Source organism: Benincasa hispida, chromosome 1 (assembly GCF_027475165.1).
Source record: "Benincasa hispida cultivar pf3 chromosome 1, pf3_genome.v1.1, whole genome shotgun sequence".
NCBI lineage: Eukaryota > Viridiplantae > Streptophyta > Magnoliopsida > Cucurbitales > Cucurbitaceae > Benincasa > Benincasa hispida.
Window position 1 is genome coordinate 98,387,253 of NC_143478.1, and position 7,972 is coordinate 98,395,224.

At 32.6% G+C, this 7,972-nt stretch overlaps 1 long non-coding RNA gene across 1 annotated transcript; it reads left to right on the forward strand.

Moving 5' to 3' along the window:
* The first annotated feature begins 853 nt into the window (after positions 1-853).
* LOC150038895 (uncharacterized) lies at positions 854-2,543 on the forward strand. The gene is made up of 2 exons (XR_016531885.1): positions 854-1,257; positions 2,265-2,543. It is a non-coding gene; the product is annotated as an uncharacterized LOC150038895 (long non-coding RNA).
* Positions 2,544-7,972: the final 5,429 nt, after the last annotated feature.

The following is a 7,972-nucleotide window of genomic DNA, read 5'->3' on the forward strand; positions in this document are numbered from 1 at the left end:
CCATTTGAATCTGAACAAAGTTTGGAATGATCAAAGTGGACATTAGAATTAAGAATATGTGTGGGTTTTGGTTTGAGTATATTGGTTTAATTCTAACTGAGTTGTGAAGAGAAAATGAGAAGCTTTGTGCTTAAATAGGGAAGAGTGGGTTGCGTTAGATGAAGGACTAAAGAAAGGATTGAGGAAGGAGATAGTTGTCGAAGTTTGGTGTGGAAATTATAAAAGGGTCAAAGTAAGAATAATAATTGCTAATATTAACTTCATCATCAGGACTATTCTTTTTATGTTTGGTGGTCACGACCTCCTCTCAATTTCTTTTATACCAAGTTTTTTTTTTTTCCTTTTCTATTAAAGAAACAAAGTTTGTTTGGGAGTGATTATTGACTTTGATATTGCTAAATTTATTTTTGTCATCATTAAAATGGATTTATTTTAGGGAATAATAGCTTTTTAGTTTTTAGGTTTTGACTCTACTTTCTATTTAGTACTTAAGTTTTGAGTTTTGTTTCAATTTAGTCTCTAAATTTCAAAATATTATAATTTTACCTTTGAGATTTATGTTTTGTTTCTGTAACACCCCGCACATTTTTATTTAATAATAATGTAATTTTCAGTAACTTTATTATTTGAAAATTCAGTAATTGTCCTTAGTTGGAGGACATTTTTGGAATTTTAGATTTGAAGTAAGTGCGAGAATTTAAGTGTTAGCGTGAAAATTATTCAATTTTTAAATCCAATTTGAAAATTAATGGTAAGAATTAATTTTCTTTATAAAAGGAAAGGAATTATATAGTATAGAGAGGAATAAAGAAATGATTTAATTATAATTATACTATTTTCCTTTTTTATTATTATTATTATTATTTTTATTATTTTAAAATAAAAAGAAAACCCACCTCCTCTCCTCACGAGATCTCTCTCCCCCCCCCCAAAATTTCTTCCTACCATTCACGTGTTGCCGCCGCCTCCCTCACTGCCCAGATCCGAACGCCGCCTCTGCCTCCCTCACTGCCCAGATCCGAACGCCGCCTCTGCCTCCCTCACTCTCAGATCCGAACGCCGTCACCGCCTCCCTCACTGCTCATATCCGAACGTCGCCGCCACATCCCTCACTGCCCAGACCCGACCTCGCCGCCGCACGCCCAGCCGGTTTTTCCACCGCTCGCCCAGCAGGAGAGCCGTCTGAGTCGCGGCCGATCCAGCCCTCTGACCACCGCGCACCGCGCCGTCTTCCAGCAGCTTGACTTTTAGTTTTTGGTAAGTTCTACTTTTGGATTATTTAATTTCAGATTTGAACTAGGGAAATCATAGCAGCGACTGTCCAGCGGATTCAAGATCGTTTGCAAGAGTGTTGGTAAGAGTTATGGTCCTTATTGTTGGTTTGTGGGCACGCTTCGAATACTGAATTAATTTTGACTTAACCCTTGACTTAACCCTGGTATCTTTAAGGTTCCAAGTCGTCGTCCATTGGGATTTAAAATCTGTTAGTTCGAGAAGTGGTTGTTGATTAAGTTCTTTGGGTAAGCTTTTGGGTATTGTGGATTTGAATATGAGATTTGTTGGACTAGTATTCATATGTTAGGGCCGTTACTTCAAATCACGGTCATCGTTTGGTTGTCTTATTTTATCTGTGGAATTTTGATTAAGGTAAGTTACTACTGGAACTGCCCATGGGCCAGGCATGATAGGTGTATGTTATGGCAAATGTTAGCATGATAAATTATAGTATGATCTGAACCAAAGTATGTTCTGGCAGGAGATCTGAATTATTTAAATATACACATAGATACTTGAATGCTAGTATGAGATAGTATGTGTTTCCATACGATTGTATCTGATCTGATGATGTTGAGGCATACATGTATGTTGTAGAACTATGATGTTAATGTATACTTGAATGTTGTAGAACATACTGTTGAGGTATATGTGTATGTGGTAGAGTTATGGTATCGAGGATTACATGTGTGTCATAGATTCGTACGGTGGTGATTTTGATGTTGAGATCGTGTGATTGTCCTTACTGATTAGTTAGATGCCCATTAGATTTTGTGTTTCCTTCGGGATTCACCAGTTTGTGTTTTCTTCGGGATTCACAAGTTCGTGTTTCCTTCGAGATTCACCAGGATAGGACTCGGTCTCCTTATTTCATGTGTATATGTGCCATAGGTGTGTATCTAGAGGACATAGATGCCCAGCCTGACCACAATAGTGGGGTTACTTACTAAGTATTTTATACTCATTCTTTCTCATGTTGTTGTTTCAAGTAAGGGTAGAGATGCACCAGCGATGGACAAGCGGTAAGGGTAGAGATGCTCCAGCGATGGACAAGCGGAATTCGTGATCGAGCCACTAGGACTAGTTTTTACGCTTCCGCATAAACAGATTTAAAGTTCTTTTCATATTTCCATTATGTTAGTTTTGATGTTTGAACTTGTTAGTAAGAATTGTTTTTCATATTTATTTATTAACTTTTATGATTTATGAGTACCCTAATCTTGTTTTCGATGTTTGCATTTAATAAAGGAATGTCGTTTTAAGTGCCATGTATGCATGTATTTTAGTAACGGCCTAACTTAAATCCGAGGGGGTCGGGTCGTTACAGTTGGTATCAGAGCGGAACCTCTCCCAGTAAGATGTGGTTCGGGTATGAACCAAGCGGAAGCTAGTGGGCATGTAACGACCCGAGTTCAAGAGGGGTACATGAATGAATCGATATCACATCTGAATGAGAGGGATCTTAAGGACATGAAAGTATGATTAAGAAAGGCTTAAAAGAATTGAAAGTTACTACCTGTACCAACAAGGTGCGCCTTCTTTTACGATGGCTCAATCATAAAAACCCCAAAGTTAAGTGTGCTTAGCTTAGAGCGGGGACAACTTTCTCTTCTAGAAACATTCAAGGCGAGTAAGGATGACATAGCTGAATGTCGGGGCCATTCGCAATTTGATCTATGAGTTCTAAGATTTTATATTTTTAACCAAAAATCTAGAAAATTAAATAGAAATTCAAAACCTAAGGATCAAAAAGTTATTTTTCCTTAATTTTAAGATTTAATGTTTGAAAAATGTTAAAACTGATTTTACAAAAATATAAAATAAATTAGAATTGATTTTTTTTTTTTTTTAATAATCTATTGAAAAGTTCTTTTAGTGGGGTGATTCCCATAAAATTTGGCAACTTTTTTTTTTCATTAAAATTTGATTCACTTATGTATGGATCATTTTTTTTAAAAAAATAATAAAGTTATTAAGTTTTAGGGATTAGGTAAGTTCTAAAATCATCGAAATCAAATATGGTAATTTAAAAATACTTTCAAATCACTACAAAAATTCTAGGCTTTAATGTCAGTTTAAAACTGACATTAAAAGGCTTTAATGTTGGTTGACAACCGGCATTGAAGATCGTGTTATAAAAGCTCTTTAATGTCGGTTTAAAACTGACATTAAAAGGCTTTAATATTGGTTGACAACCGACATTGAAGATCGTGTTATAAAAGCTCTTTAATGTCGGTTTTAAACTGACATTGTACACCATCTTCAACGTCGGTTTTAAACTGACATTGTACACCATCTTCAGTGCCGATTTCCCATTATAATTTTTTTTCAATTATTGTCCCTTTTTTTTTAAATGCCTCATTTTTTAAATTGTCCAATCTATTTTTAATATCGATCAAAAAGTTAAAAACAACATTATATGTCTCGTGTTGGGTCAGGAAATGTCCGTCATTGTTTTTATTAAAAAAAATATATAAAAAAAATTGTTTATTATAATGCGTGCTTGTTACTACAGGCAAGCTAACAATCTTTGTCTTCCACCTATAAATTCACTAAACTCAAAACTGAAATATAACAATAAACATAACAATATACTCTACCACAAAACTAAATACAAAGTTATAATTACCCCATCTGTAGAAAGAGCAAGACGAAAATTTTTATGTTTTAACCCAAACTCTAGCCACAAATTGTCTATTTTTTCCACGATAGGGCATCTTTGCTGGGACATTTTTAGCCCTTTCCTTTAATTTTTTATGAAGCTTCTATCTTGACGTATCACAAATCGGACATACATTTGCAGTAGAGAGTTTTTTTTTTTTTTTTTTTCTAAACAAGCAAAAATCGTTGCTACATGCATGAATCTTCTAGTACTTCATTTCAAGAGTACCCAACATCTTTTTTGCTTCGTAAGTAGAAGTTGGAATTTCATTAGGACTAGGTAATATGTCATAAATTAATTCCAAAACCTCAGTGAAACTCTTATCGCTCCATCCAAATTTAGCTTTCAAATTATATAACTTTACCAATGTGGATATTTTGGTCAAAGTTTTACAATTTGGGTACAATGGTTTCTTTGCATCATCTATCAATTCTTCAAAATTATCGAATTTTTCATTAAAATAGTTGTGTGCGGCCTCAAACATTCCAATCATGTCATCAACATCAACATCATTCTCATCAACTTTGTCTCTTTCACTAGTAGATACATTTTCATTGTTTCTCTTAATCGGTAATTATTCACCGTGAAAAATCCATGTCTGATAACTTTGATCTATACAATTAAACAAAATAAGTTATCTCTTATTGTGTTCACATTTAGAGTCTTTGCATCCACACACTTCAAACATGGACAACTCATGACATTCAATATATTTGAATGTTGTAGACCATTTTTAATAAACATCTCAACCCCTAAACCATACTCAGTTGGCATTCTATTCATTTTCATCCATGACTTATCCATGATTGTAAAATATGCAACTTAACCTACAAAAAAGACAAACAATAACAAGGAAAAATTATGTAACCTTAAGCTTGTAAATTTAGCCATAATCAACAATAAGACCTAAAACATTAACAAATTGATTCTAATATACTCTTGAACCACACCAAGTAGGACTATCAACCAAGTACATATTTTTTAACTAATTTCATTCCAACATTAACAAATCTCCAGATGCTTAATTATTAGAATAAAAATAAAATGAATGAAATAACACTTGAACGACACCAATCAAGCTTAATCAACTAAATAAGACCAAATTAGTTTATATATAATTGAAAGAAAATGATTTTGATATACACTTGAACCACACCAAGCAAGACTACAAACCATGTATATATTCTTCAACTAATTTAATTCCAACTTTTCAAAATTTCAAGAGACTTAATCATTAGAATAAAAATAAAATGAATGGACAGACAACGAGCTGAACTCGACTGACCCACTAGAAGAACTCCACCACGGACCCATTGGAAGAACTCAACTAAATCTACAGATCCAAGGCGAGCTTAACTCCACTGGAAGAATGCCCACGAGATGACTAACCACCAGAAGAATGCTCACGACGATGACCAACCAACAAAAGAACGCCCATGATGATAGAGACCCAAACAACACTAGTGATGACAACAATCGGAACAACGCTGGTGATTCGTACGGCCAAGGAGAAGACAGGGTTCGCTAAGAGAGAAATGAAAGTAGAGAGAAGGTTTGGTAGTGAAATGAAAGAGATATTTTTTAATAAAGTAAAAAAAATAAATGGAGATCTTTAATGTCGGTTTTAAATCGACATTGTAGCCTATCTTCAATGTTGGTTTAAAACTGACATTAAAGATCCGTTTCTTTAAACCGACGTTGTACATCCGGTTTCATTCTTTCCTATCGACATTAAAGCCCAAAGTTCTTGTAGTGAATATACGAAATATGCCTTTAAAATTAAAATTTGGAACCAAACATTATTAATATGATTGTCTAAAAATCAATTTACTAAGCCAATTGTTCCAAAATTTATTGTTTTAAAATCATTATTTCAGCCATCATTCCCGAACATGAACTTAAACTTAATTATTTCCAATCTTGCCTAAAAATATTTTTAGTGCTTACCAATAATTTTTCAATTAATTATAAATTTTAACCTAGCTTAATAGTTTCAAACATTTATCACATTTCCCATCAAATAATCAAACAAATAGAAAAAGGAAACTTTGGGTAGTAGCCAAAATATGCAATAAATATAAACTTTTAAATATCAAAAGAGTGTATAAACAAAAATTATAAGATAAAAATTAAAATTAAAAAAGAGAATTAATGGAAGAATTCGGTGAAAGTCCAATATGTTGTATGTTGTTAGTTAGTTAAATAAATGCATGGATGATAGTATAAGAGTGAGTTTGTATTCACTTTTTTTAAGTATTTATAAACATTTTTTTTACTTATAAATACTTATTTAAATATTTAAAAAATCAATCCAAACATGTCTTAAATGTATAATTGAAGCACATTCCTTGAACACCACATAAGTTTAATTAATTCAACCCATTGAATACTTATCATAACTTTGAAAAATATGAGAGAGATAGGGTTGGTGAACTTTAACTGATTTGCATTTATAAGGTAATTGTAATTGGTACCATTTTTTAGAAATAATAACCATTTAAAAAAATTGTAAATATAGATAAGTCTATCAGCGATAGACTTCTATCGTTGATACACTTTTACTAGTGATATGATCTATCACTTATAGATTACTACCAATAATATGGTCTATCAATGATAGACTATTTGAATTTGACCATATTTGCAATTTTTTTTACATTATGTTATATATGCTAATATTTTGGGTCTAATGTCTATATTTGCAACTGTCCCTTTCTAATTTAATTTGTATTGCAATGAAGATTTAATTTTATTGTTAGCTATAATTTGATTAATTTATATACGGGTGGGTGATTATTTATTAACCATACCAATCTCTAGTATAATAAAAGGGGTGAGGGGAGAATTATTTTTAATTCCCCCTTTTTTTCTTTAAAATTTTTAATAATATCTATTTTACCTTTAAATTTTTTTTTACATTATACGTACCATATTGCTTCAACAAAAACTAATAAAACAAAAAGGTTAGAAAAGGGATGAAAACTTCCCTTTCCCTCCTTTCAATTTTCAAAGAGTAACAACTTGGTAGAAACAATCATCGAGAGCTGAGTGAAAAATATGGACAAAAATTCAATTAAAAAAAAAAAAAAGGAAACAAAGGTCATCTACTGAGATGGATGTTGGTGGATACAAAATTATAGCAAAAGATGATTTTAGGGGGTGTTTGGCTCACCAATATGAGTTGATTTGAGTTGGTATAATATACCAACTCATTGTTTCGCCCACCAATTTTAAATGTTGGTGGAGGTGACTAGGTATATTTTACCGACTCACTTTAACTCTCCATTCTTCCAACGTTTTCAATGGCTTCACCCATCGTCCACTATCACATTCCGAGAACTAACTCCGGGCTCCAACAACCCCCTCCAATGACAACTTCGATGACGAACTCCGAACTCCGAAAACCATTTCGATGACCAATTCTGTGCTTCAGCAACCTTCGCACGACCAATTCTTACAACCAATTTCGAGCTCTGTCAACTACCTCTGTTGACTTAAACTCCGTCAACCAAGTTTTGTTTTGTTTAGTTGAAGAATTTGGTGAAAGTCCAATATTTTTGTTTGTTAGTTAAATAAAATGCATGTATGGTGGTGGAAATGCGGAGTATGATTGAAGCACCTTCCTTGAACATCCTCATAAGTTTAATTAATTTAACCCATTCAATACTATACAAAATTATATCATCACTTTCAAAAATATGACAAATATGAGAGGGAAAGAGATGGGGTTGGTGACCTAAACCTTTTAACTGATTTGCATTTCTATTTTAATTTGTATTATAATGAAGATTTAATTTTATTGTTACTATAATTTCGATTAATTTATATAGAGGTGGGTGATTATTTATTAACCTAACCATCAATATGAGAAATTGTAAGTGTGTCTACACATTGAGAAAAATACAAAATAACCTTCAAACAAGTGTGTCCATGCAAATTAATATACAAGGTGCAGACCTACGTCTAATCTTCATGTTATCCCTTCTCATATATACAAGAAAAATAGTTATTTTTAACCGTTTAAAAAAAAAAAAA